Source organism: Erinaceus europaeus, chromosome 3 (genome assembly GCF_950295315.1).
Source record: "Erinaceus europaeus chromosome 3, mEriEur2.1, whole genome shotgun sequence".
Classification (NCBI taxonomy): Eukaryota; Metazoa; Chordata; class Mammalia; order Eulipotyphla; family Erinaceidae; genus Erinaceus; species Erinaceus europaeus.
In genome coordinates this window covers 4,233,926-4,259,719 of record NC_080164.1, presented here as the reverse complement: position 1 = coordinate 4,259,719, position 25,794 = coordinate 4,233,926, and positions in this window count along the sequence as shown.

Here is a 25,794-nt window from a genome sequence, read left to right as displayed (position 1 = left end):
AGGTGAGTTCCACTGAGAGACTTCAGTCGATGCCATGTGGGGCTAGAATCAGCTGAGCTTGGCCAGGGAACTGACCCATAAAATCATGAGATAGAATAAAGTGGTAGTCTTCATTTTTCAAGCCACTGGGTTATGCTGTCATTTGTTATGCAAGAATAGATAACTAGAGCAATCATTCTTTAGGTCTCTCTCTCTCTCTCTCTCTCTCTCTCTTTATTTCTCTCCTTCCTAAGTGAGGAGATCTTCCAACACTTGGTCACGGGAACACTGTTTCTGGAGAAAAGCAGCAGGCATACCTGGCAGGCGTTTGGGGATGGTGCAGGCCCTATTTCTTTTTTATCTGTTTATTTTAATTTTTTTATTTGTAAAAAGGAAACATTGACAAAACCATAGCATAAGAGGGGTACAATTTCACACAATTCCCACCACCAGACCTCCGTACCCCCTCCCCTTTCCTGATAGCTTTCCCAGTCTCTATCCCTCTGGGAGCATGGACCCAGGGTCTCTGTGGGATGCAGAAGGTGGAAGGTCTGGCTTCTGTAATTGCTTCCCCGCTGAACATGGGTGTTGGCAGGTGGATCCATACTCTCAGCCTGTCTCTCTCTTTCCCTAGTGGGGCAGGGCTCTGGGAATCAGAGCTCCAGGACACATTGGTGGGGTCGTCTGTCCAGGTAAGTCTGGTCACATCCTGCTAGCATCTGGAACCTGGTGGCTGAAAAGAGAGTTAACATACAAAGCCAAACAAATCGTTAAACAATCATAGACCTAAAGGCTGGAATAGTGCAAATGAAGTGTTGGAGAGTCCTTCATTTTGTAGATAGCTAGTGGGCATATTTTAGTTATATTTCAAAGGGCCTGTAGCTACACTAGTGTTTTTTTTTGTTTTGTTTTGTTTTTTTGCCTGAGCCTGAAATCTGATAGGCAGATGAATCCTAATTATTGTCTGGGGAGATGATGCCATGGCTGGGAAAAGCACCAGACAGCCGGATCAGGGAAGAGAGTATAAATATTGTTGACTGTAAACCCCATCAATTTGGTGTGATCTGGGGCCCATAATTAGCTTATGAGCCTATGTGACCTCTACATCCCTGTAGATCTGAGCTCACATTCTGTGGTCATGAGTAGGAACATTCCAAGCTGCCCCAGTATCAGGAACCATCTTCCTCAGGTGTAACATAGAGTATATTCTCCAGCCTCCCTTCAGAGGATGGAACATTCTCTAACATTGTTGATCCAAGTTGAGGGCAAGGTCCTATGGGGGCCCACCAAGGGGTCTATTTTGTTGTTCCTGACAGAGATGACTGGTAACAATGGAGAGAGGGGTTTATTCTAGCTCTAGGCCTATCAAGTCTGTTTGGGAATCTCAGGACTCCCCAAATAAGGCCCTAGCTGGTGGAATGAGACCCTGTTTCTTAGCTCAGCTTTTCTACATCACCTCTAGGTGCTTATAAACCTGTTGGACTCCAAAGATCGGATTGCCCATGATGCATCAGTGCTTGCAGAGGAGAAAGGGCTGTCTCTCGTAGCACAGAGGAGGCCTAGGGCACAGCTGGGGTCCCAGTGCTGGAGGAAAACCTTGGGTCACCTGTTTGCCTGGGACAGGCTGGTGTTCTTGGGGCGACGGGGATAGTTTCTAGGGCAAAGACTGCAGCCCATGAGTTGAGAATTTGGTTTGTTCCACTTCTCCCAGTCATCTTCTGTGAACCTCTAGGTTGGAACTGTGGTCTCCTATTCTTGACCAGATACCAAGCCCAACTGTGGGATGAGAGAGCTGCCGGTCTGCCAGCAGACCAGTTACAAAAAAAAGCCCGTGGTGTTTAAAGTGCTGTGAACATCGGTTTTTCAAGTAAAGAGCCAAGGGCTGCCTGCCTGGTCCCTGGCCCTTGGCCCGTGGCACTAGGTGCCAGCTCTAAAGAGATGGCTGGGTAGTGTCAGCTTCAAGGAGCTCCCCCTTATGAGAGTGTTAGGCGATGTAAGAGGAGTTTGCCTGCCTGAGAAGCCTTGGCTAGGGTGACAGGAAGCCAGGGCAGGACAGCAAGATATGTTCGGAACTCCTGGGGTATATAGATGGTTCACCTCAGATGAAATGGGAAACAGAGCCTTCTTCTTTTCACTTCATTTTTTCCCTTTCCCTTTCTCTTCTTTTTTCTTTTCTTTTCTCTCTTTTATTCTCTTTCCTTTCCTCCTCCTTCTATTCTTCTATTAATAATATCAGAAATCAAGCATGTCCTAATTCAGGTTATGATGCTTAGAGCTCACAGAAGAGGCAACAATGAAAGTTCTGGGCCAGCTCTGGGCACCACACAGGCTCTGTGTCCTGGGGAGAGTGCATGGAATGGCTGAACTAACATTCTCTTAACCCCAGGGAGACCTTTGAAATGAGTGACGAACTCTGCCTGGTTTCCGGGGCACCTGAAAAGGACACTAATGATGGGGAGAACATGAATCTTATTACATGTGCACACCTACCTAGCATCTGTTTAACTTTATATTTAATTTCTTTTATTGCCACTGGGGTTGTCACTGGGGCTTGGTGCCTGCACTGTGTTTCAGACACTTCTGGTAGCCATTTTTTCCTTTTTGTTGTCTTCCTTCCTTTCTTTCTTTCTTTCTTTCTTTCTTTCTTTCTTTCTTTCTTTCTTTCTTTCTTCCTCCTTTCTTCCTTTTCCTTCCTTCTTTCTTTTTTATTTGATAGAATGGGAAGAAATTGAGAGGAAAGTGGGAGATAGAGATAGAGAGAGACACCTGTAGCTCTGCTTTGCTGCAAGTAAAAAGCTTCCCCACTACAGATGGGGACTAGGGGCTCGAACCCCCAGGTTCTTTTGCACAGGATAATGGATGAGCTTGATTGGGTGTGCACGTGTCTGGTCCCTAACTAGTACCTCTGGAATCCTCAAGGATCTGTGAGGAAGGGAATGGCATCTTCACTTTACAGATGAGAATGAACAAAATCGAGAGAAATGAATGTTTGGGCTGAGGCCATGCTAGAGGTTGAGCCAAACTTCTCATTCTCCTCTAACTTTCACATTTTCTCTTTTCTAGAGAACCAAACATAGAGTTAAAGACCCCAAGATGAATTGAAGTTGCATCACTACTTGACTACAGTTTCATGGTCAGATCATCTAGGATTTGGAAGGGCTTCTGAGGCCACCAAATCAGTCCAACCATAGGTAAACTTTCTTGAACTTTTACTGGCTGAGAGGAAATTAGAGGATTGTTGTTGGTATGCTTCTAAAAACCCCCTCTGTTTCATTAGTTTAATCCCCCCTGCATTCTATTTACATAACCACTTCATTCTATTTACATAACTGCTGTTAACAAGCACCACCCTCCCTCCAGGGCATTGGTGGTTCAATGATAGAATTCTTGCCTGCTCTGCCCCCTCTCCTTGTCACACCCTGATTTTCACCAGTCACTTTTCTCTCCACCCTCTCTGCGTCGCATCCTGTTCCCACCCTACTGGGCTAGTATATTTATAAGGACAAGATTGTTTGTAGTTTTTAGAGTTTAGTCTAGCTTGGTATAGATTGCGCTGCATCCTGCATGGATAAAGAGATACGGCGTACAATCCAGCCATGAGTCCCGGGTCGTCTGTTACCTGCCCTTGAAGCCAGCCTGTTGAAAACAACAGGTTGTGTCATGGTTAAGTGCACATATTACCACGCACAAGGAACCAAGTTCAAGCCCCCACGCTCCACTTACAGGGGGAAAACTCAGTTTTTATTTTATTATATTAGTGATTTAATGATGATTAATAAGATTGTACTATAACAGGGGAAGCAATTCCACATAGTTCTCACCACCAGAGTTCCATGCCCCACCCCCTCCACTGGAAGCTTCCCTATTCTTTATCTCCCTCTGGGAGTATGGAACAAAATCTTTTATTTTTTTCCTTACATTTTTTTTTGTTGGGGAATTAATGTTTTACATTTGACAGTAGATACAATAGTTTGTACATGCATAACATTTCCCAGTTTTTCATATAATAATACAACCCCCCACTAGGTCCTCTGTCATCCTACTTGGATCTGTAACAAAGTTATTTATGGGGTGCAGAAGGTGGGAATTTTGGCTTCTCCCCTGGACATGGGCATTGGCAGGTGGATCCACACTCCCAGCCTGTTTCTATCTTTCCCTAGTGGGGCAGGGCTCTGGAGAAGTGAGGTTCCAGGACACATGGGTGAGGTCGTCTGCCCAGGGAAGACAGGATAGCATCATGGCAGCATCTGCAACTTGGTGGCTGGCAGGTGATGAAATAGAAAGTAGGGCAAACTGTTTAATAAACTGGAAGCCAAAGGTAGGAATAGAGCAGATGAAATCAGGGGTCTTCATGTGGGAAGAAGCTAGAACGTCTATTTTAGGTATGTTTCAAAGGGCCCATGACTTCAGGACCAGTCTTCCTGGAGTGACAGGGCAGGCTGATCCAATCTCCCTCCCTGCCATTGCTGCTCTAGAGTGAGAGCAAGGCCCTGGAGAGGCCCACAAGAGGGGTTATGTGTCTTCATCCATTCTGACTGTTAGGTGACCTAGACCAGAAAGAAATAACATCCATATGTTAAAAGTCACCATCTCTGGGTAATAGAATAAGTACTGAATTTTACATTTGCATTTTCAGTTTTTTTTAAAAAAAACATGGTTCAAATTATTTACAGTGAAAATGCATTATTTGAAAAAGTTTCAATGTCATCTGACAGCCAGCTATCAGGAGCCTTTTTTTTTCTTCCCCTAGTGTCTTTAAACCCTGCTTCAACCCAGGAGGCCCCGAGTTAGGTGTTCTTCCCCCCCGGAATAGAGTGTGTGAAATTGAGAGAGATCAAAGCCCTCCTTGTGTGTAATTCACACACACACAAAGCTCAAATAGTTTTTGTGATGGTTGAATGGGAGTGTTACTTTCTTCATAGTGTCTCTCAGACATAGTGGAAAAGATTAAAGACCCAAAGTCAACAAGTTTCTTTTGAACTTTTCAGAAGAGAGAAAAGTTGTAAGATGAAGTGTTATTTATTTCTAGCAGTCAAAGAAAGCTTGCTTCAGGAGAACTGTTATGCTGACTATCAAATCCCCTTTTTTTGTTCACGCTAGCAATGCTGTGGTCCTCCCACTGGGCCTCTCTCTATCCCAGTCATGGTTGGGAAATAGCCACCAGACCTTCTTATCTCTTCCTTGAAACCATTCCACAGCTCTGTGGTAAGGCTTAAAAAAAGGTCAGCCTAAACGCTACCCTGCCCCTCTAAGCTCAGCTGGCCCATCTATGCCCTGGGGCCTCTATGTAGGCTTGACCCTGTGTTCAAAATGACTTTTCTTTTCTTTTTTCTTTTTAATTTTGTATTATATTTAATAATGTTCAACAAGATTGTAAGGTAACAGCGGTACAAGTACACACAGTTCCCACCACCAGAGTTCCGTGTCCCTTCCCCTCCACTGGGAGGTTTCCTAGTCTTTATCCCTTTGGGAGTGTGGACCAAAAATCTTTATGGGGTGTTGAAGGTGGGAGTTCTGGCTTCTGTCATTGCTTCTCCACTGGACATGGGTATTGGTAAGTGGATCCATATGTCCAGCCTGTTTCTGTCTTTCCCTAGTGGGGCAGGGCTCTGGGGAGGGGAGGTTCCAGGACACATGGGTGAGGGTGTCTGCCCAGGGAAGTCAGGGTGGTGTCATGGTAGCATCTGAAACTTGGTGGCTGAAAGGCAATAAGAGATAAAGCAGAAGAAATTGTTTAACAATCAGGAAACCAAAGGTAGGAATACAGCAGATGAATTTAGGGTTCTTCATGTGGGAAGAAGCTAGGAAGTCTATTTTAGATATGTTCCAAGGGGCCCATGACTTCAGTAATTTTTTTCCTGAGCCTTCTTCTAGCGTTTGCCCTTCTTCCGTAGCCAGTCAACAGCATCAGGTTGAGCCTGATGTAAAGTTTCAAGACCTCCTTTGAATCTGGAGAGGTGGCAGTCGTTGACTATGTGGGTCATAGTCTGTCTGTAGCCGCAGGGGCAGTTCGGGTCGTCTCTGGCTCCCCAGCGATGGAACATAGCGGCGCACCGGCCATGGCCTGTTCGATAGCGATTGAGGAGGGCCCAATCATAACGTGCTAGGTCAAAGCCGGGTTGACGCTCACAGGGGTCTGTGATGAGGTGTTTGTTCTTTACCTCAGCTGACTGCCAGCTCTGTTTCCAAGAGTCTGGAACAGAGAAGTTCAGTGTAGGCGTAGGGGACCAGATTGGGTGACGAGACGTCAAGCGTTGAACAGGGTGGGCGAAGATATCCCCGTATATTGGCAGGTCAGGTCGAGCGCAGACGTGGGAAATGAACTTAGATGATGCCGCATCCCGACGAATATCTGGCGGGGGCGACGTTGCTAAGAACTGGCAGCCATGGAACCGGGGTGGAACGGATGGTTCCAGAAATTATCCTCATGGAGGAATATAATTTGGAATCGACCAAGTGGGCATGGGGGCTACGGAACCATACTGGGGCACAGTATTCTGCAGTGGAATAGCATAATGCCGGAGATGATGATCGCAGTGTGGAAGCGCTTGCGCCCCATGAGGAGCTGGCCAGTCTTGCAATGATGTTATTCCTCGCGCCCACCTTTGCTGCAGTTTTTACGAGATGTTTGTGAAATGACAGAGTGCGATTGAGAGTAACGCCAAGATAGACTGGCTGGGCTTCATGCTGGATTCTCGTATCGCCAAGCTGCACATTAAGCTCACGTGAGGCTGAGGCATGGTGTAGCCTGAGCCTGATAGCTAACATGCAGATAAGCTGAACGTATTTTCTGGGAAGATGGTGTCAGGGCTGGAAATAGGACAGAAAGCTGGAAATAGGGCAGAGTAGCTCCCAAACATGGGGAAAGCACCACTTCTCTACAACCTTCAGCCATGATCAGGATGCCTCCTCTGTGAAACCCCTCCCAGATCACTCTCCCCTTCTAGAATCCATCACACACTATCTGTGTACTTCATCTTCATATTTTTCCACACTATTACAGGAAACAGATTTGGCGACATGTATTTGCTTACTTATCTGTGTTCCCACCAGGGATAGGAAGATTTTGAAGGAAAGGCTGGCATGTCACTCACCATGCTATTCATTTGCCTGGAACGTGTGAGAAAGTTTGTAGCAAAGAAGTTTGCAGAATTGAGTGACTGGAGGAACATCAGGACGCTGGCCATGAAAGTCTTAGACAAAAGAAATGTCTCTACTAAAGAAGAAAAATGTTTCTTTGTGAAATTTATTATTTGTTTGCATAGTAAGTAGGAATATATTTAGCTTCGTCTTTGACGGTTTCAATTGGGATGTGAAAATTTTCAACCCTTCCTACTAGAGCTTGAACACTTGTGAAGCATGCCTCCATTCCTCCATGAAACAGTAACAGAGAAGAAGTAGATTCAGTGCTTATATTACAGTGCTCAAGGACCCAGGTTCAAGCCCCTGGTCCCCCACCTGCTGTGGGAAAACTTAATGAGTGATGAGGTGGGGCTGCAGGTGTCTGTCTGTCTCTCTCCTCTTATATCTCCTCCTCCCCCTTAATTTGTCTCTGTCTTTATCCAGTAGTAAATAAATAAACTAATTAATTAAAATGAAAATGGATGTTACAGGTGAGACATCTAAGTGGATGAGCAGCTCCTAGCTCCATCACCGGCCTGGTAAGTCAGTTCTCATGTGGAGTCAGAAGTGTCCAGCCAGACTGCTTTATGGGGAGAAGCAATTTGAGGAGAGGCCATGGGGGACAGCCCAACTGTGGACTTGGCAATCAGTAACAAGGGGATCTGAGGACCTGTGCTGAAGTGGACTGGGGACTGGTTTACACAGGGAGGTGACTTCAGAGGGGCCCTGGCTTACTGAATGACTGCTAGTCAATTTCTGTCATAACTGGAAAGTAGCTTATGCTCTGTCCCATGGTCCCCTTCCTCCTCTCCCTTGCCATAAGCTCCAGTCCAGGCCCGATGCTAACTGACCTTCTATTTATTTTTTCTTATGTTTTTTTAGTTTTTTTTTTTCCTCCAGGGTTATTGCTGGGCTCGGTGACTGCACCATGAATCCACTGCTCCTGGAGGGGCCCTTTGTTGGCCCCGTCATTGCAGCCTCACCGTGGCCATTACTATTAACATTGTTGATGTTGTTTGCTGCTGGATAGGACAGAGAGAAATGGAGAGAGGAGGGGAAGACAGAGAGGGGGATAGAAAGACAGACACCTGCAGACCTGCTTCACCACCCGTGAAGTGACTCCCCTGCAGGTGGGGAGCTGGGGGCTCGAACCGGGATCCTTAACGCCAGTCCTTGTGCTTTGCGCCACGTGCGCTTAACCCGCTGCACCATCTTATGTTTTTTTAATTTCTAAATTCACTTCATCCAAATTTTCATGACTGGAACACTTGATTAAAGGTGAAACAGTGTTGCGGGTGTCTCTTTCTCCATCTCTGTCTCTGCCTTTCCTCTCCATTTCTCTATGTCTTATCAATAAACATTAAAAATGAAAAAAACACAGAGAAATTACTTTATTTTTGATATTTGGTTTTATATTCATTTAGAACTAAATAAAGTTTGTTACAAGAAACTTACCAGTAATCAATATTTTTTTAGTGACTCATATTTATTTTTATCCACTTCAAAGAATATTTACCACTTCCGTCACCAAAAGTCTGTGTCCCCTACGCTCATAGATAACCCTTATAGTACTCCCACAGTCTTGAAATTTGGTTGAAATATTCCCCATTTGTAGACTCAATTGTCTGTATTCTACAAGTGAGTGAAGCCACCCTGTAGCTGTCCTTCCTCCCACTTGCTTCACTGAGCATCACCTTCTCCAGTTCCATCCACTTTATCCCAAAGGACACAATCTCATCCCTTTTTATTGCTGCATAATACTCCTTTGAGTCTATGCCCCCCCAACTTTTTTATCTGGTCGTCTTTCGAAGGGCATTTTGTCTGCAGCTCATTTTTGGCTATTGATATCATGTACACTGAGCCTTTGTTGCTCCACCATCAGCTTTAACTGACCAAGACACTGTGGAATGAGCTTGTTTCCACCTTCAGAAGTAAAAGGGTGAAGCTCACTTCTCTCTCTTTTAAAATTTCTATTAGTGATTTAATAATGATTAACAAGATTGTAAGGTAAGAGGGGCACAATTCCACAGTTCCCACCACCAGAGTTCCTCATCCCCCCTCCACTGGAAGCTTCCCTAGTCTTTTTTTTTTTTTAATTTTCTTTATTGGGCAATTAATGTTTTACATTCAACAGTAAATACAATAGTTTCTACATGCATAACATTCCCCAGTTTCCCATATAACAATACAACCCCCACTAGGCCCTCTGTCATCCTTCTTGGACCTGTATTCTCCCCTCCCACCCAAACCCACCCCAGAGTCTTTTACTTTGGTGCGATACGCCAATTCCAGTTCAGGTTCTACTTGTGTTTTCTTTTTTTTTTTTTTCTCATCTTGTCCCTAGTCTTTTTTTAAAAAACGTATTTTAATATCTTTGATATGCTTCCTTCAATATGAATGTGTATTTGTGTGTGTTTTTTAAAGATTTTATTTATTTATGAGAAAGACAGGAGGAGAGAAAAAGAACCAGACATCACTCTGGCACATGTGCTGCCGGGGATAGAACTCAGGACCTCCTGCTTGAGAGTCTAAAGCTTTATCACTGCGCCACCTCTCGGACCACAGTATTTGTGTTTTTTAAAAGTGTTTATTTATAAAATGGAAACAGTGACTAAACTATAGGATAAGAGGGGTACAATTCCACACAATTCTCTCCATATCCCATCCCCTCCCTGATAGCTTTCCTATTCTTTATCCCTCTGGGAGTGTGGACCCAGGGTCATTGTGGGATGCAGAAGGTGGAAGGTCTGGCTTCTGTAATTGCTTCCCTGCTGAACATGGGTGTTGACAGGTGGATCCACACTCCCAGCCTGTCTCTCTCTTTCCCTAGTAGGGCAGGGCTCTGGGGAGGTGGGTTCCAGGGCACATGGTAGAGTCATCTGCCCTGGAAAGTTCTGTTGACATCATGGTAGCATCTGGAACGTGGTGGCTGATAAAGAGTTAAGACAGAAAGCAGAGATTCCCTATTCTTTTATTTATTTTTTATATATATTTATTTTCCCTGTTGTTGCCCTTGTTTTATTATTATTATTATTATTGTTGTTGTTGTCATTAATGTCATTGTTGTTGGATAGGACAGAGAGAAATGGAGAGAGGAGGGGAAGACAGAGAGGGGGAGAGAAAGATAGACACCTGCAGACCTGCTTCACTGCCTGTGAATCAATTCCCCAGCAGGTGCGCAACCAGGGGATTGAACTGGGATCCTTATGCAGGTCCTTGTGCTTTGCACCACGAGCACTTAACCCGCTGCACCGCCCGACTCCCAGGATTCCCTATTCTTTATCCCTCTGAGAGTATGGACCCAGGATCTTTAGGGGACGCAGAAGGTGGGAGGTCTGGCTTCTGTAATTGCTTCTCCACTGGACATGGGTGTTGGCAGGTGGACCCATCCCTCCAGCCTGTTTCTGTCTTTCCCTAGTGGGGCAGGGCTCTGGGGAGGTGACTTTGGGAAATGTGGGTGAGGTTGTCTGCTTGGGGAGATGAGGATGGCATCATGGTAGTGTCTGTAACTGCTCATTTCTCTTTTGGAAAGAGCTGAGTTGCCTCATTCCATCAAGAGAAACCCATGGTGTAAGGTGTGTGGAATTCTGTTCCCACTTGGCATTTTCTGAGAAGATGGCCAAAACCTCCTATAGGTGAGAGCAGGCTTTCTTGTCTCACACTATTGATGTTTGAGCTAGATAGCACTTTGCTGCACTGAGTGTGTCTGGCCATCACAGTGTGTTTAGCGGTATCCCTGGCCTCTACCTGACAAATGTCTACAGATGCCAAGCAGTCCTGGTGAGTAAACAATGTCTCCAGACATTTCTCCATATCTTTGGTGCTGTGTCTATCTCCCTTCCCCAGCCCCCATTCACATGAATGACAAATGTCCAGAGCTATGACATTCTGCACAGTGGAGCCTTCAACTCTGTCCCCCCCCCCCAAAAAAAAAGGCACATGGAAGGGAATTATAAAGAGGAGACGAACCTTGGAAAACTTTCTCAGTCACTCTTACTTACTGCTAAGCCAGTGTGTAGTCTCGAGTTGGCCATTTCTTCCCCTGCACCTTAATTCCCTTTCCTTCTTTCCTTCCTTCCTTCCTTCCTCCCTTCCTCTCTCCCTCCCTCCCTCCTTTCCTTCCTTCCTTCCTTCCTTCCTTCCTTCCTTCCTTCCTTCCTTCCTTCCTTCCTTCTTTCCTTCCTCCCTCCCTTCCTTCTTCCTTCCTTCCTTTATCTCTCTCTTCCTTTCTTTTACATTTTATTTATCAATTTATTAAATAGACACAGAGAGAAATTAAGGGGGAGTAGATAGAGAAGGAGAGAAGTGGAGAGTCTTCTTCACCACTTGTGAAGCTTTCCCCCTGCAGATGTGTACCAGGGCTTGAACCTGGGTCCTTGCACACTGTGATGTGAGCGTTCAGCCAGGTGCACCACTGCGTAAGCCCTTAAGATGCTAATTTTCTCTAGAAATATCCTTAGAGATATACCCAGAAACAATGCTATTACTAATCTTTTGTTTATTGTTAAGTGTTTGTTTAATTCTACTGTGGTCTGAATCATGAACCTGACAGTAAGAATACTGCAGATGAACATTTGGGCGTCTCCATTTTGGAAAAGGCTTGCAGGTCTATTTTAGGCATATTCCAAGGAGCCCATGACTTTACTAGTTTTTGCTTGAGCCTGACTTCTAATATGCAGGTGGACCCAGGCTATTGTCTGGGGAGATGGCGTCAGAGCTGGAAATACGACTAGAAGGCTGGCAGGGAAGAGAGTAACTCCCAAATACAGGGAAAGTGTATAAATATTGTTGACTGTAAACCCCATCAATTTGATCTGGGGCCCATAGTCAGCACAGGTACCTGTGTAACCTCTCCATCCCTGTAGGTCTGAGCTCACATTCTGAGGTCATGGCTAGGAACATTCCAGGCTGCACTCATTTCAAGACCCATCTTCCTCTGGTGGTAGGTAGAGTATGTTGTCCAACCTCCCTTTTGAGACTGGAACATTCCCTACAATTGTTGGTCCAGGTTGAGGGCAAGGTCCTATAGGGGCCCACAAAGGGTCCCATTATGTTGTTCCTGATGGAGATGACCAGTGACAGTGGTGAGAGGGATCTGTTAGAGGTCTAGGCCCATCATTTCTGTGTGGGAGTCCCAGGATTCCAGATGATGGGGTGGCCTGGTAGTGACTAAAGAGTCGTCATTAAAGTATGCCAGCCTCTTGCCCTTATTCAGCTTTTGTAGTCCTTGCTTTGTCTGACAAGGTTAGTTTTGGAGTGATTGAGGGACATGTAATAGGAGGTAGGTGAGGAGGGTGACTAGGTCTAGGTAGAAACTATTTGATTAGGTACTTCATGGTGTCTTTTTAGGTCTTTCTATTTGCTTGCTTCATTAACTGACTCTGCAAACTATTGTGTGCTTTTGCTTTAAGGTCTATATTTTCACCCCACAACTGCATTCTTACCTATTTCTCACTCGATCCTGCTCCAAGTTAGCATTGCTGTCACACTCCTCAAGGACAGGTATGATGGACAGCTGCACTGAGAGATGCTCTGCTGATGCCTGCTCTGTGATGGGACGGTCTGGTGTGACCGAGGGCTGGGGTTAAATGTTTGTGGAAAGCAGGTGGAGTTTTCCCTTGCTGGGAATTGTGGATCCAAGTGAAATGTGGTTATTGAGAAATCTGATGGAATTTTGTTCTAGTGCTCAAGTGTGAGCCTCAACTGAGAATCCCAGGAGAACCACAAAATCCTTCTGCTCTTGTTGGTGAACTGCTCCTGACTCATGGAAACTGAAGTGGAGCCAACATCCAAATGACTCTGCTTTTCCCTTGCTGCCAGCCAATATCAGGGCAGCAGCTGTGGAGTCTGCAGGCCTTGGTGTGGGTGCATTTGAGTCTCTTGTGATGAGAAGAGCCAGGGTGAATGCCATGCACACAGAGCAGAGGAAGGTCTCCTTAGGGCCGACAGCAGCGGAGAGAAAAGAAGAGCTGCATTATTTGAAGACTGGGGCTGAGGGACTGAATCTGTCTGTTGAGTTATTCTTTCTCATTCCTTAGGTTCACAGAATGAGAAATTTATAGATATAATTGGAATGTAGCACTGCAAGTAAGTTCACTGGTGACAGCATATCAGGATCCGTCTTTCTATCATCTATGTGCCTAGCTATCTTCCTTTATCCCTTCCTTCCTTTCTTTCCTCCTATCTATTATCTATCTATCTATCTATCTATCTATCTATCTATCTATCTATCTATCATCAATCATCTATCTAACATTTGTCTGTCTATTATCTATTGATCGATCTAGTCTATCTAATCTATTAATCACCTAACGTCTGTCTATCATCTCTCTATCTATCATCTACTTATTCATCATCTGTCTATCTACCTGCATATCATCTGTCTGTCTATCATATATGCCTATCATCTATCTATCTATCTATCTATCTATGTATCCATTCTTTATCTATATCTATCTTGTAGAGTCAGCATCTCATGCCTGTGTGAGTTCACCAGTTCTACTACTAATGCATTCAGATAGTGAGATGGAGAGACACAGAAGTAGTGAAAGGGAGAGACACCACAGCACCAGAGTTCCTCCAGTGCCACATAACCTCCCATGCAGTGCCAGGGTTTGAACCTGTGTTTCACACATGATGAGGCACCTGTTCTGACTGGAGAGCTATCTCTGGCCCCTCTCCTGTTAAAAAAAAATGAATCCACTTATCTAAAATGAAGGGTGTCTCCAGGGGTCACTGCAATGCTGACATGTTGCGTTGGGTGTGGGTCTTCACAGGATGTAGTACTCCTGGACCAGGGTGGCATTTCTTCACTGGCTTCATAAAAAGGCCTCCAGATAGTTCTGGGCCAAGAACAGCTCACTCCTGGTCCCTCTCTATGTGTGACCCAGTTCTGCCAGCCAGAGTGCCCTTTTTGCAGACATTCTCCAACAAGTCCACACATTGTTCTTTCTTTGCTTCATGTCGTTGTTTAATGTCCATGCTGTCACAATGGACAAATATCTTTGGGGAGTTATTATTTCTCTCTCTCTCTCTCTCTCAGAATGGAGAAAAGGTTTACAGAGATGTGAGGTGAGAAAAATCCCTTGGCTTTCCATCCCTTGGAATTTGAAAAGTAATTTTCATAGTGTCGTTTGCCACTTTCACGCTCTCTTTCTCAAGCTCCATTTTTTGTTAAATCTAACTGAAATGAGGAGAAGATGGGCAGCTCCCCCAGTAAGCTTGCCCTGGGCCTGAGAGATGAGGAGCTTTCAGAAGAAGAACTCATTATCATGACACAAGATGGAGTGTTGAGAACAACACTGAGCTCTTTGTCATGACTGAAGGAATCTCTTCTCTGAGCAACTCACAATTTGCAAGGCAGCTTCATCACTGGGTCTAGCAGTAGGGGCTATTTTCAGGAGCCTTAAGCACTTCTCTACAAGGACTTTTACAAATTGGACACAAATAGTCTCAATATGTATGCCCTCCCATTCTTTTCTCATTGGTAAGAAAATGTGTCCAGGATTTTCAAGAGCCAGGAATAAGCCTAGTGTCTCATGTGTGCTCCTGGAATGTCGCTGCCAGGGTAACTCTATGTTGTTTTTAGAAATGTAAATATGAAGAAGGAGCCCTTTTCTTTTTGTTCACTCTTGCAAATTGCCACTATTATGTGAATGATCAGAACCACTTAATACCTACTTGGATTCAAAAGATGAATATGATATCTTTGCTACCGAGGACAAGAGACTACTCAAGTTCATACAGTAAATGTTGTACTGTGAAAAATTACCATTCTGTCTCTTGGTATAAAATATGAAAGCATACTTGATTTAAAAGATGACTGAAATGGAGAAGAGAGAGTGGGTTCAGTGCCAGGCAGTGGCACCCCCAGTAGAGTACACACATGATCACCCCCTCTCTCTCTCCCTTCTTAACTCCCTATCTATTCTATTCTATCCCTACTAGAAAAGAAAGAATAAGCCAAAGACAAAACAACAACAAATGACCATTGGGGACAGCAAAATCATATGATATGGAGGCCCAGTGATAATCTTGGTAGCAGGAAAGGGAGGGAAAGAGACAGAGAGACAGAGTGTGTGTGTGTGTGCGCGTGTGCACGTGCGCGCGCGCGCGCACACACACACACACACACACACACACACACAGATAAGAAGAGAGAACTCAACTCTGAATAATCCAGGAGAAGTAGGAGTCTGTAGTGAAGGGCCTGTGTGTGGTTCAGTGGATCAAAAATAACTTTACCCAATAGAACTCTTGCTGAAGGTAGGCCTGGTTCATCAGAGATCATTTGGGAAATAATGGGAGATAACAAAATTGATCAGATAGATAAATGAGATGAGAGATTCTCCCTGAATGGACCTAGAATTCTTGATTTCAAGGAAAAAACCCAAAGACTGGACCTTGAGCATGGAGGGTTTAGAGAAACCCAACCAAGATACAATAAAGGAGAGGGCTTGCCAAGACTCTCTGCTTTGAGTGTGTCCCAGTGCAGGTGGACTCCTGGCCTTTTCTGGCACCTCCTCCACCAGGGATTGGCTGAAGGATGAGACAGCGACACTGATTTGTCCTTGAGTTGTCTGCAGTCCAGGAAAAGGGTAAATTTAGAGAAATTTTGGGATCAATAATGTACCAGACAGACAGGGAAGTTGGCAGCATGGTTCAGTGGTTTGTAGCTGGCTTGTAGAGTCCAGCTGTTCTACATATTGGGTCCTTGAGCTGTGCTGAGATGTGCTGCTCAGGGAACCAATGCTGGGTATGGGGCACTTTACCTGCACATTTGACCACGGCCTCATTTCCACATCCCTGACTTCTCCTCTTTGATTAAGCCTACTGTCTTTTCCTTGCCCACATTATTTTGCTGAGATACTTAGCTTCCAACTTCAATCTAGTTGACATGTTGTCCACAGCTATGTCCCACATGGCAGAGTCTTGTCTTTGTTCCTTTGTAAAGCTCAGTCTGCATATGTGATATTCTCTGGGTGCTAATCAAAGTTTGGGTTCCAGTCACAACAGAACTTGACCCATCTGACAGTGTCTAAATCCTGAAAACATTGGAAAGCAGAATGGAGGCCCATTGTCCTCACGACTCTCTATAATTTCCATTAATCGCTCTGATATACTGACTCCTCTCTTTTGACTGCGTGCCCTCTAGAAGACAAGCAGTGAAATATTAATTACAGCTTTCATCTGGAGGTTGGAGCTTTCCTAAACAGGCATTTGAATTTCATGCCAGAGTGGGAGGTGACTGCATAGAAAAGGGTCAGTGCAGGCTTAGATACTGAGACAGGGCTTTTGAAATAGCCCTCCTCCAGTAAAAATGGCCTGACTGGCAGCCCAGACATCTCTTCTCTCCAGGCAACCTGACCAAATTCATTTCCTGTTTTAGTGCTGAAATGGAAAACCAGATGATAGCCAGATCAGGGGCGTATATTGGTGCTGACATTCTCTCTGGTACAAAGCGGAAGCAAGTGTGATTGTAAAGTTTGGATCTGGGAGAGGTGCTGAAGGGTGTCAGCCACTGGGGCAGACAAAACTCAGCTTGCTTCTTCCACAATGAAGCCCAGAAGGACCCATCTGTCAATGTGGGTTGACAGCAATGCTAGGTGGAGTCTTGGGGATGGCTCTGCTTTCAAGTGCAGGAGTGCTCCCTGGGGTTCTGCAGGGCCTGAGGTCACAGGCTCCTTCAGGCTGGATCCCTAGACTTTGTTGTTGTTGTTGTTCTTCTTCTATTTCTTCTTCTTCTATTTCTTCTTCTTCTTCTTCTTCTTCTTCTTCTTCTTCTTCTTCTTCTTCTTCTTCTTCTTCTTCTTCTTCTTCTTCTTCTTCTTCTTCTTCTTCTTCTTCTTCTTCTTCTTCTTCTTCTTCTTCTTCTTCTATTTCTTCTTCTTCTTCTTCTTCTTCTTCTTCTTCTTCTTCTCCTCCTCCTCCTCCTCTTCCTCCTCCTCCTCCTCCTCCTCCTCTTCTTCTTCTTCTTCTTCTTCTTCTTCTTCTTCTTCTTCTTCTTCTTCTTCTTCTTCTTCTTCTTCTTCTTCTTTTTCTTCTTCTTCTCCTCCTCCTCCTCCTCCTCCTCCTCTTCTTCTTCTTCTCTTTCTCCTCCTCCTACTCCTCTTCTTCTTCCATCTTTGCAGATTTTCTCATGTACTGTTTTTCTTTACTTAGATATTTGCTTATCTCCCCCCAGTGAAACCACAGATGGAGAATTACAAGCTGAGCATTTTAGAGATGTACAAAGAGGGATTCCACAAACAAACTGTTTCCATAAACAAGCATTTGGGATTTTTCCCTCTGGACCCATGCACATAACTAAGGGGTGTCGGAAGATAGCTTCCCCCAGTGCTCAGGCTGGGGTCCAGGCTGGGGCTGGGTGTCCCCAGCTGGTGAATTTCTCTTTGAGGTTCATATTCACCACCAAACAGGCCATTGGAGTTGAGAAGTGAGAACAGGAACTGGAGAGTACTGTCCTGGCCACCAGAACAGCACGCATGACATTCACGTCTAAGAACACACTGGTGCACTTAAACCACCAAATACAACTATTTACTATGTGCTAGTCCTCCAACTAGGTGGTCTACCAGTGTGATTTCACTTGATTTTCATAACTCTGAATATTGGATTCGCTGTGCCAAAAATCATAAAGTCATTAAGAAAAGCCTCAGACCCAGGACATAGTTTGGCATCCAAAGCTTTAGCTCATTTCCTCATACCAGGATCTCTTTCTGACACTATCTTGATCGGGGTCATACATATGCAAAGACATGTGTGTTCGTATGTGATGACTTACACGTGGGAGTGACTTTTGTGTCTGTCCTCAGGTCTCCTGTGCCAAATTTACCATCTTACCCTGAGCTTGAACCTTTCTGTCTGCCAGACTCAGAAGGAGAAATGCATGCCTTTGCTTTTCTCACTTTTAATCTTTTCCCGCCCTTCATATGTAGGTTTATTATTGGATAGAGACAGAGAGAAATTGAGAGGGGAGGGGAGGTAGAGACACAGAGAGACACCTGCAGCCCTGCTTCACCACTCAAACTCCCCTCCTTCAGGTGCTTGAACGTGGGTCTTTGCTCACTCTGATGTGTGCCCTTAACCAGGTGCACTACTGGTGGCTCCCTGTTTTTATTTTTTTAATACAGGTGAAAACATTGTGATCTCTTTTACATGCACTGTGGAGTGATCAAGCTTGAATCACATGCCATACATTATATAGGTGACTCCCTAAATGTTTGAGGTTCCTGCATGCTGTTGACCTGTCAAACTATTTTGTTTTCTTGGGTAGATGGGGAGAATAAAGTATTCACCTCCATTATCTGCCACTCAGCCTGTGAAATATTTTCTTTTCTTTCTCTGTTATTTATTTATTATTTTTTTCCAGTGCGCTGCTCAGCTCTAGTTGGTTGTGGTGTGGGGGATTGAACCTGGGACCTGGGAGCCTCAGGCATTGAAAGTCTGTTTGCATAGCCATTGTGCTATCTCCCCTGCCCCAACATTATCTTCTCTAAGCATCTCTTAGCTACCTCTGAGAAAAGGATTATGAGGGCACACTCACTTTTATAACTGGGGACACTGAGGCTCAGAGAGTGGCCATGTTGGGCCTACAGGCTTCCATGAAAAGCAGAACAGAAGGGTCTTCCAGCCTGTGGTCTAGTCCTCCTGCTGTGGCCCCCGGGGCTGGGAGTGACCCCCAGGAATGTTGACATGTCCTTAGCTTTGGGGTGACAGTGTGGACTGACCCTAAGCTAAAAGAATTATGGATTATGGACATTAGCAGCATATGGCTGATGTCATGACTATTGCAAAGGGAATAAACTTTTGAGGGATTGTGGGTATGAGGGACTACTTTATTATTATTATTTATTTAAGAAAGGAGACATTAACAAAACCGTAGGATAAGAGGGGTACAATTCCACACAATTCCCAGCATCTGATCTCCATATCCCATCCCCTCCCCTAATAGCTTTCCCATTCTTTATCCCTCTGGGAGTATGGACCCAGGGTCATTGTGGGATGCAGAAGGTAGAGGGGAAACTGACGATCCTTCCTAGCCAACTGAATCCACATGGATCCCAGTCACTTTCAAAGCCAGCAACAAGCAGCTCCTGACAGCTTTCAACCTGACGCTGTTGACTGGCTACGGAAGAAGGGCAAACGCTAGAAGAAGTACTGCTTTAGCTGTGTCCCAAATATTTTGATAGCTTGTGTCTTCATTTTCATTTGTTTCCAGGAACATTTGAATTTCTTGCTTGAGTGTCTCTCTGACCCAGTGGTTCTTAACCAGTATGTTGTTTAGTTTCCAAATTCTGTGTCTTTTAATAATTTTCTGTTTGTTGTTAAATGTTAGCTTTACTTCACTGTGGTCTGAGAAGAAACTTGGGATGATTTCAATGCTCTTGAATTTGTTGATGCTGTCTTTGTGGCCTAACATGTGGTCTATCCTTGAGTATGTGTTGTGTGGATTGATTTGAAAAGAATGTGTATTCCAGTTTTTTGGGGTGAAGAACTCTGAAAATGTCCAGGAGGTCTAGTCTGTCTATCTCTTCATTCAATTCTCTTGTTTTTGTTGATTTTCTGCTTTGTTGATCTAAGTGTGAGAGTGGGTGTTAAAGTCTCCCACTATTGTTGTATTACTATTGATGTGTTTTTGTAGTTCTTTCAGTAGGTGTTTGATGTATTTATATTTAGATGGTCCCTCATTGGGTGAGGTTTTTTTTTTTTTTATATATATTTATTTATTTTGCTATACCCCACCGCCTCTCAGTCTTTCTGTACAAAGCATCTTGGGGCTGCCAAGTGTTTGCCTGAATAACAGAATAACAAAGAAATAGCACAGAAAGGCACAGGCACATTATTATTTTTCTCAATGGCTGTGCCCTCCACTAGCTCTTGAATTTGGCGCCAGTTGGAGACTTTTGAGTTAGTACTAGGGGCCAGGTGGAGGCACATCTATGTGAGAAATATTCCAGTTGGTTGTAGCCTTTTCATTGATGTCTGACAGTGCAGTCTGACTATAGACCCCTGACTTTTACATGTCTATGTGACGACAACCATGCCTTGTTTTTCTTCAAAATTAGTTAAGACTTCCCAGCCCCTTCCTAAATCTCCCATTCCCATTATAGCCAAGTTGTACATTCAGACTTCCTGGCCAAAAGCCCCTTCCTCTATCTCTATTTCCCAGTATAGCCACGTTGTCCTGGCCAAATTCCCCTTGCACTTCCTTTCCCATTATAGTAGACCCCCAGCTCCCTCCTATTATCCACTCCCCTTTTCCTGAACATGGTTAGATTGTGAGCCAATTCCCTCTTGCCAAAGGGGAAGAGGACAGGTTGTTTCCACGTCCAGTAATGTATAAAAAGGCTCTGAAGATTGCCTTTGGTGTGCTTGCTGGCTTATACCCTTGTACCCATATATATATATATATGTAAAAATTTTGCTTTGCTTGTGACTCTCAGTGTCTCAGTCCTTGTTTTAAGGCATAGGCAGAGTGTATTTTGCACTGTTTCCCACATCTGGTTAAGCCCACACACTATAGTGTGAAAGGACCCAGGTTCAAACCCCTGGTCCCCACCTGTAGGGCGGAGCTTCACAAGTGGTGAAGCTCTCTGTCTCTCTGTCTCTATCCCCCTCTCTCTCCCATCTTCTTTCTGTCTCTCTTAAATAATAAGTAAATAAAAATACTTAATAAAAAAGATTTAGTACTTCCCTCTACTAGTTCATGAAAGAAGAAAGAAAAAAGAGACCTTAGTCTTGAATAAAAAAGTGTAAAGCATATCTGTCTGTATTATTTTAGTATTTTAATGAGAAAAACAGAGAGATAGAGAAAGAGAGAGAGAACTCCCAGAGCTCTGCTCAGCTCTAGCTGATGGTGGTGCAGGGATTGAACCTGGGACCTCAGAGCCTCAAGCATGAAGGTTTTTTGCAAAACCATCATGCTGTCTCCCCAGGCCTTATGTGTCTGTACTCCCAAGTCATCTGAGAGAGCTGTGACTGGCAGATACTAGGTTCGTGTGTATTTCCTTCCACAAATCACAACAGACACAAGAGTCGGGAGATGAGCATTCCTTCTTGGTGCCATCAAGCCCTGAGCCCATTTCAGTTTTGCTCATTTCCCTTTAGAACTCAAGCTTTTATTTTTAAGTTGCCTGTTGTACCTGCCTATGTCTTCTCGTCCAGAAGTGCTTCTTGAACTTCCATAATTTTTATAACCTTGGTCCCCTAAAGTTTTCAGGCTAGTTGCTTTTTTGTTCCTTGTTTGGGTTTGTCTGACATCCCCTTACTGTTAGATTCAGATTTAGTGTCTCTGGCAGAAGTAGAACAGAGGGGGCATTCTGTAGAGTTCCTCTAAGACTCCTTTCTCTAAGTCTTGGGTCTGTTCAATGGAAAATAGCATTTGCAAAACTTGGGTGCTAGCCACATTCATTGTCCCTCTGCAGAATATTTCAGCTACAAATGTGCCTATGTGTGTATGTCTGTAGTTCATGCGTTTATCCATATGAACGCACACTCCATAGCTTTGCCCAAAGAAAATTTTTGGAAAATGTCATCTCAGTGGTGATAATATATTCAGACTCATAATTTAAGCAGTATTTTTCCTTCCCTTTAAAAAGGATGTGTGTGTGTGTGTGTGTGTGTGAGAGAGAGAGAGAGAGAGAGAGATCATCACTCTGACATTTGTGATGCTGTGAAGTGGGGTTGCGGGCATCTCTCTTTCTCTTTCTCTTTCTCTTTCTCTTTCTCTTTCTCTTTCTCTTTCTATTTCTATCTCTCCATTCCCTTTCAATTTCCCTCTATCCTATCAAAAGAAAAAGGGGGAAAAATAAAAGGAAATAATGGCCACCAGCATCGGTGAATTTGTTTTGCAAGGGCAGAGCCCCATGGATAAACTTGGTGGCAAAACAAAAACAAAAAACCAAACATGTGCATAGTCTGTGTTTGTATACACACATGCACACATTTGCACACACTTCCTGGTTTTATCCACAGGCTTTCTGGAACGATTGCCATCTCACTGGCATTGCTACATGCAGACACGGAGTTTTAACAATATTATTGGGGCCAGGTGGTGGCGTACCTGGTTAACACACACATTACAGTGCTCTGTGAGAGATGGAATACCCCAAATTGGACTAGTTCATTTAAGTAGAGAAGATGTCTTAGAAACTAGATAAGATAAAATTACACTAATGCACTAATTGCTTTCCCCCCCTTTTTTATTTAAGAAAGGATTAATTAACAAAACCATAGGGTAGGAGGGGTACAACTCCACACAATTCCCACTACCCAATCTCCGTATCCCACCCCCTCCCTGATAGATTTCCCATTCTCTATCCCTCTGGGAGCATGGACCCAGGGTCATTGTGGGTTGCAGAAGGTGGAAGGTCTGGCTTCTGTAATTGCTTCCCCGCTGAACACGGGCGTTGACTGGTCGGTCCATACTCCCAGTCTGCTTCTCTCTTTCCCTAGTAAGGTGTGTCTCTGGGGAAGCTGAGCTCCAGGGCACACTGGTGGGGTCTTCAGTCCAGGGAAGCCTGGCGGGCATCCTGATGACATCTGGAACCTGATGACTGAAAAGAGAGTTAACATACGAAGCCAAACAAGTTGTTGAGAAATCATGGACCCAAAGCTCGGAATAGTGGAGAGGAAGTGTTAGGGGGATACTCACTGCAAACTCTAGTGTACTTCTGCTTTCAAGTATATATTTTGCAGTAGTTTATGGGTACGTGTGAACATATGCTCTCTGTCACAGAAACTGGTGTATATCTAGGTTTTGGGACTTTGTTAGAAAGTGAACCACCTGAGATGGAATTAGAGTGTACTATAAAAGGAAAGGTCTCACCCGAGTACTGAAGCTGAAGGGTTGTCATTCCACACGTGAAGTCTCTGGACACAGTCTGAGGTGAAGTATGTTGAGGTGGCAATCGTTGCGTTGGTTAGGTTGTGATCAGCAGATGCAGTATTTTTTTATATGGATTGGGAGAGGCATATGGGAAAGTGGGCCCTATCCAATGGTTCCAGGACTGGGGGAAGTAGAGGCTCTATATTGGAGATGTGAGGTTCCTGCTGTCTTAGGGTTCAAAAAGACAATCGATAGTTAATGTTATCATCACATTATTTGGTAATTGGGTTAACTTTGAAAAGTCCTTTTGTTAGGGTTTGCTGTACAGTACCCAGTATCTTGTATATAGCTGTGCTATTGGTTGCTTCTGATCTACTTGGTCTGGGCTTTTGAGAGAGTCCGCATATCAAATACACAGCCTATATATTAAAAAGACTTAGTTTGTGTTTTGAAAAACTTCAAGACATACAATTAATTATCCCACTATCATATTAATTAACTAGTGATTTATATGACTACATTTTACTAGGAGTGTACATAAACACCATTCCCACCACCAAAAGACCACAGTGACCCATCCCTCCCACCCACTCCCACCCCCCACTGGCCCAGGAAGCTGCATGTCTACCCCTCACCTCAGGGTTTTTAATTTGATGCCCTACTTATAATTTGGTCAGGTCCTGCTTTTAGTTTCCCTTTCAGATTTTCTTACTCAACTTCTGTTGATGAGTGGGATCATCCCATACTCATCTTTATCTTTCTGACTTACCTGACTTAACATAATTCCTTCTAGCTCTGTCCAAGATGAGTCAGAGAAGGTGGGTTCATTGTTCTTGATAGCTGCATAGTATTCCATTGTTTATATATACCACAGCTTTCTCAGCCACTCATCTGTTGTTGGGCACCTGGGTTGCTTCCAGGTTTTAGCTATTATGAATTGTGCTGCTATGAACATAGGAGTACACACCTCTTTTTGGTTGGGTGTTATGGAGTCCTTGGGGTATAACCCCAGGAGAGGAAGTACTGGATCAGATGGAAGGTCCATGTCTAGCCTTGTGAGAGTTTTCCAGACTGTTCTCCACAGAGGCTGTACCAATTTACATCCCCACAAGCAATGTAAAAGGGTTCCTCTGTCCCCACATCCTCTCCAGCATTTGTTGCTGCTGTCCTTTTTGATGTATGCCATTCTTACAGGAGTGAGGTGGTATCTTAGTGTTGTCTTAATTTGCATTTCTCTGACAATCAGTGACCTAGAGCAGTTTTTCATATGTTTGTTAGCCTTTTGGCTCTCCTCTGTAGTGAATGTTTTGTTCATATCCTCTGCTCATTTTTGGATGGGGTCATTTGCTTTTTTGGTGCTAAGTCTGGTGAGCTCTTTATATATTTTGGTGATTAGTTTCTTGTCTGATGTATGGCATGTGAAGATCTTCTCCCATTCTGTAAGGGGTCTCTCTGTTTGTTTAATAGTTTCTACCCATTTTTTTGATTTATGTGTTTCTTTTTTTATGCTCTGTTGTTCCTCAGTTGTTTTGTCGTTTCCAGAAGATGTGGTCAGAGCTCAAGCCAGTAGCAGCTTCTCAGTCTGCCATCTTCTGGGAACCCCCGAATAAATTTCTTATACTTCACTTATGTACTGCAGCTGTGTTAGTTTGTGTGGGTTCGGATTAATTGATCTCAGTTTTTCTTGCTTTGTAATGGGTATGGTCAGAAACAAAACTTAACACGCGCAAAGACCCGGGTTCAAGCTCCTGGTCCCCACTTGCAGGGAGAAAGCTTTACAAGTGGTGAAACAGGTTTGCAAGTGTCTCTTTGTCTCTCTCCTTTTCTATCTCCCCTTCCCTCTCAATTGCTGGCTGTCTATCCAATAAATAAAGAAAGAAAATAATATAAACACTAAAAAATTTTTTTTTCTTTTTAAAAAGCTTTACTTAGGAGGGAGAGTGAAAGACCCCATGTAGCCTTCTGGCATTTATAATGCCAGGGGTCAAACTCAGGAATGCACACTTTTTTTTATTACTCTTTTAAAAATTTATTTATTTGCTTATTTTTACCAGAGCACTACTCCACTCTGGTTTATGGTACTGTGGGTCATTTTTTTTTAATTTATTTTTTATTTAAGAAAGGGCCTATGGTAACCTGGGTCTTTGGAGCCTCAGGCAAGAGTCTCTTTGCATGACTATTAGGAATAACAAACAGCAGGACTGAATACTTGTAGGTGCACCTCCTGGGCCAGTTCACAATCTTTCCTTTAACAATGGCAACATAAGCATAAGTTTCATACGTTGCAAAGACTGTCATGTGATCTCTGATTATTTAAGTCTATTTTAAACTTACTGAATTATGACAATTGTGAATCAATGTAAGTCTTTTTATTTTGTTCATTTTTTTTTCCATCTTCAGAGGAACTGAGAAAAGGAAAGGTCTGTAGCTCCAGATCCAAACACAACAGCCAGGTAAAGGAAGTGCAAGTCATGGGAGGCCGGGAAGACAGTTTAAAAGGACTTTTCAGCTAGGTGAGGGGAGATAGCTTAGTGGTTATACAAAGAGACTCTCATGCCTGAGGCTCCAAAGTCCCAGAATCAATCCCCTACACCTCCATAAACCAGAGTTGCACAGTGCTCTGGTAAAAAAAAAAAAAAAGAGAAATCAACAAAGAAATCAGGATGAAATTCTAAGATACTCTGTCACTTCAAACAAGTTCCTGCCCTGCTCTGAACCTCAGTTTACCCAAAATATAAGAAAAACAAAAAGAAAGTTCTATAAAGTTCTTCTGACATCTAATTTTCTGGAAGCAGTACCAACTCCCAGGGGTAAGATAAGATCACAACTAACTTGGACTGAATTAAAGCCTGGGTTCAAGCCCT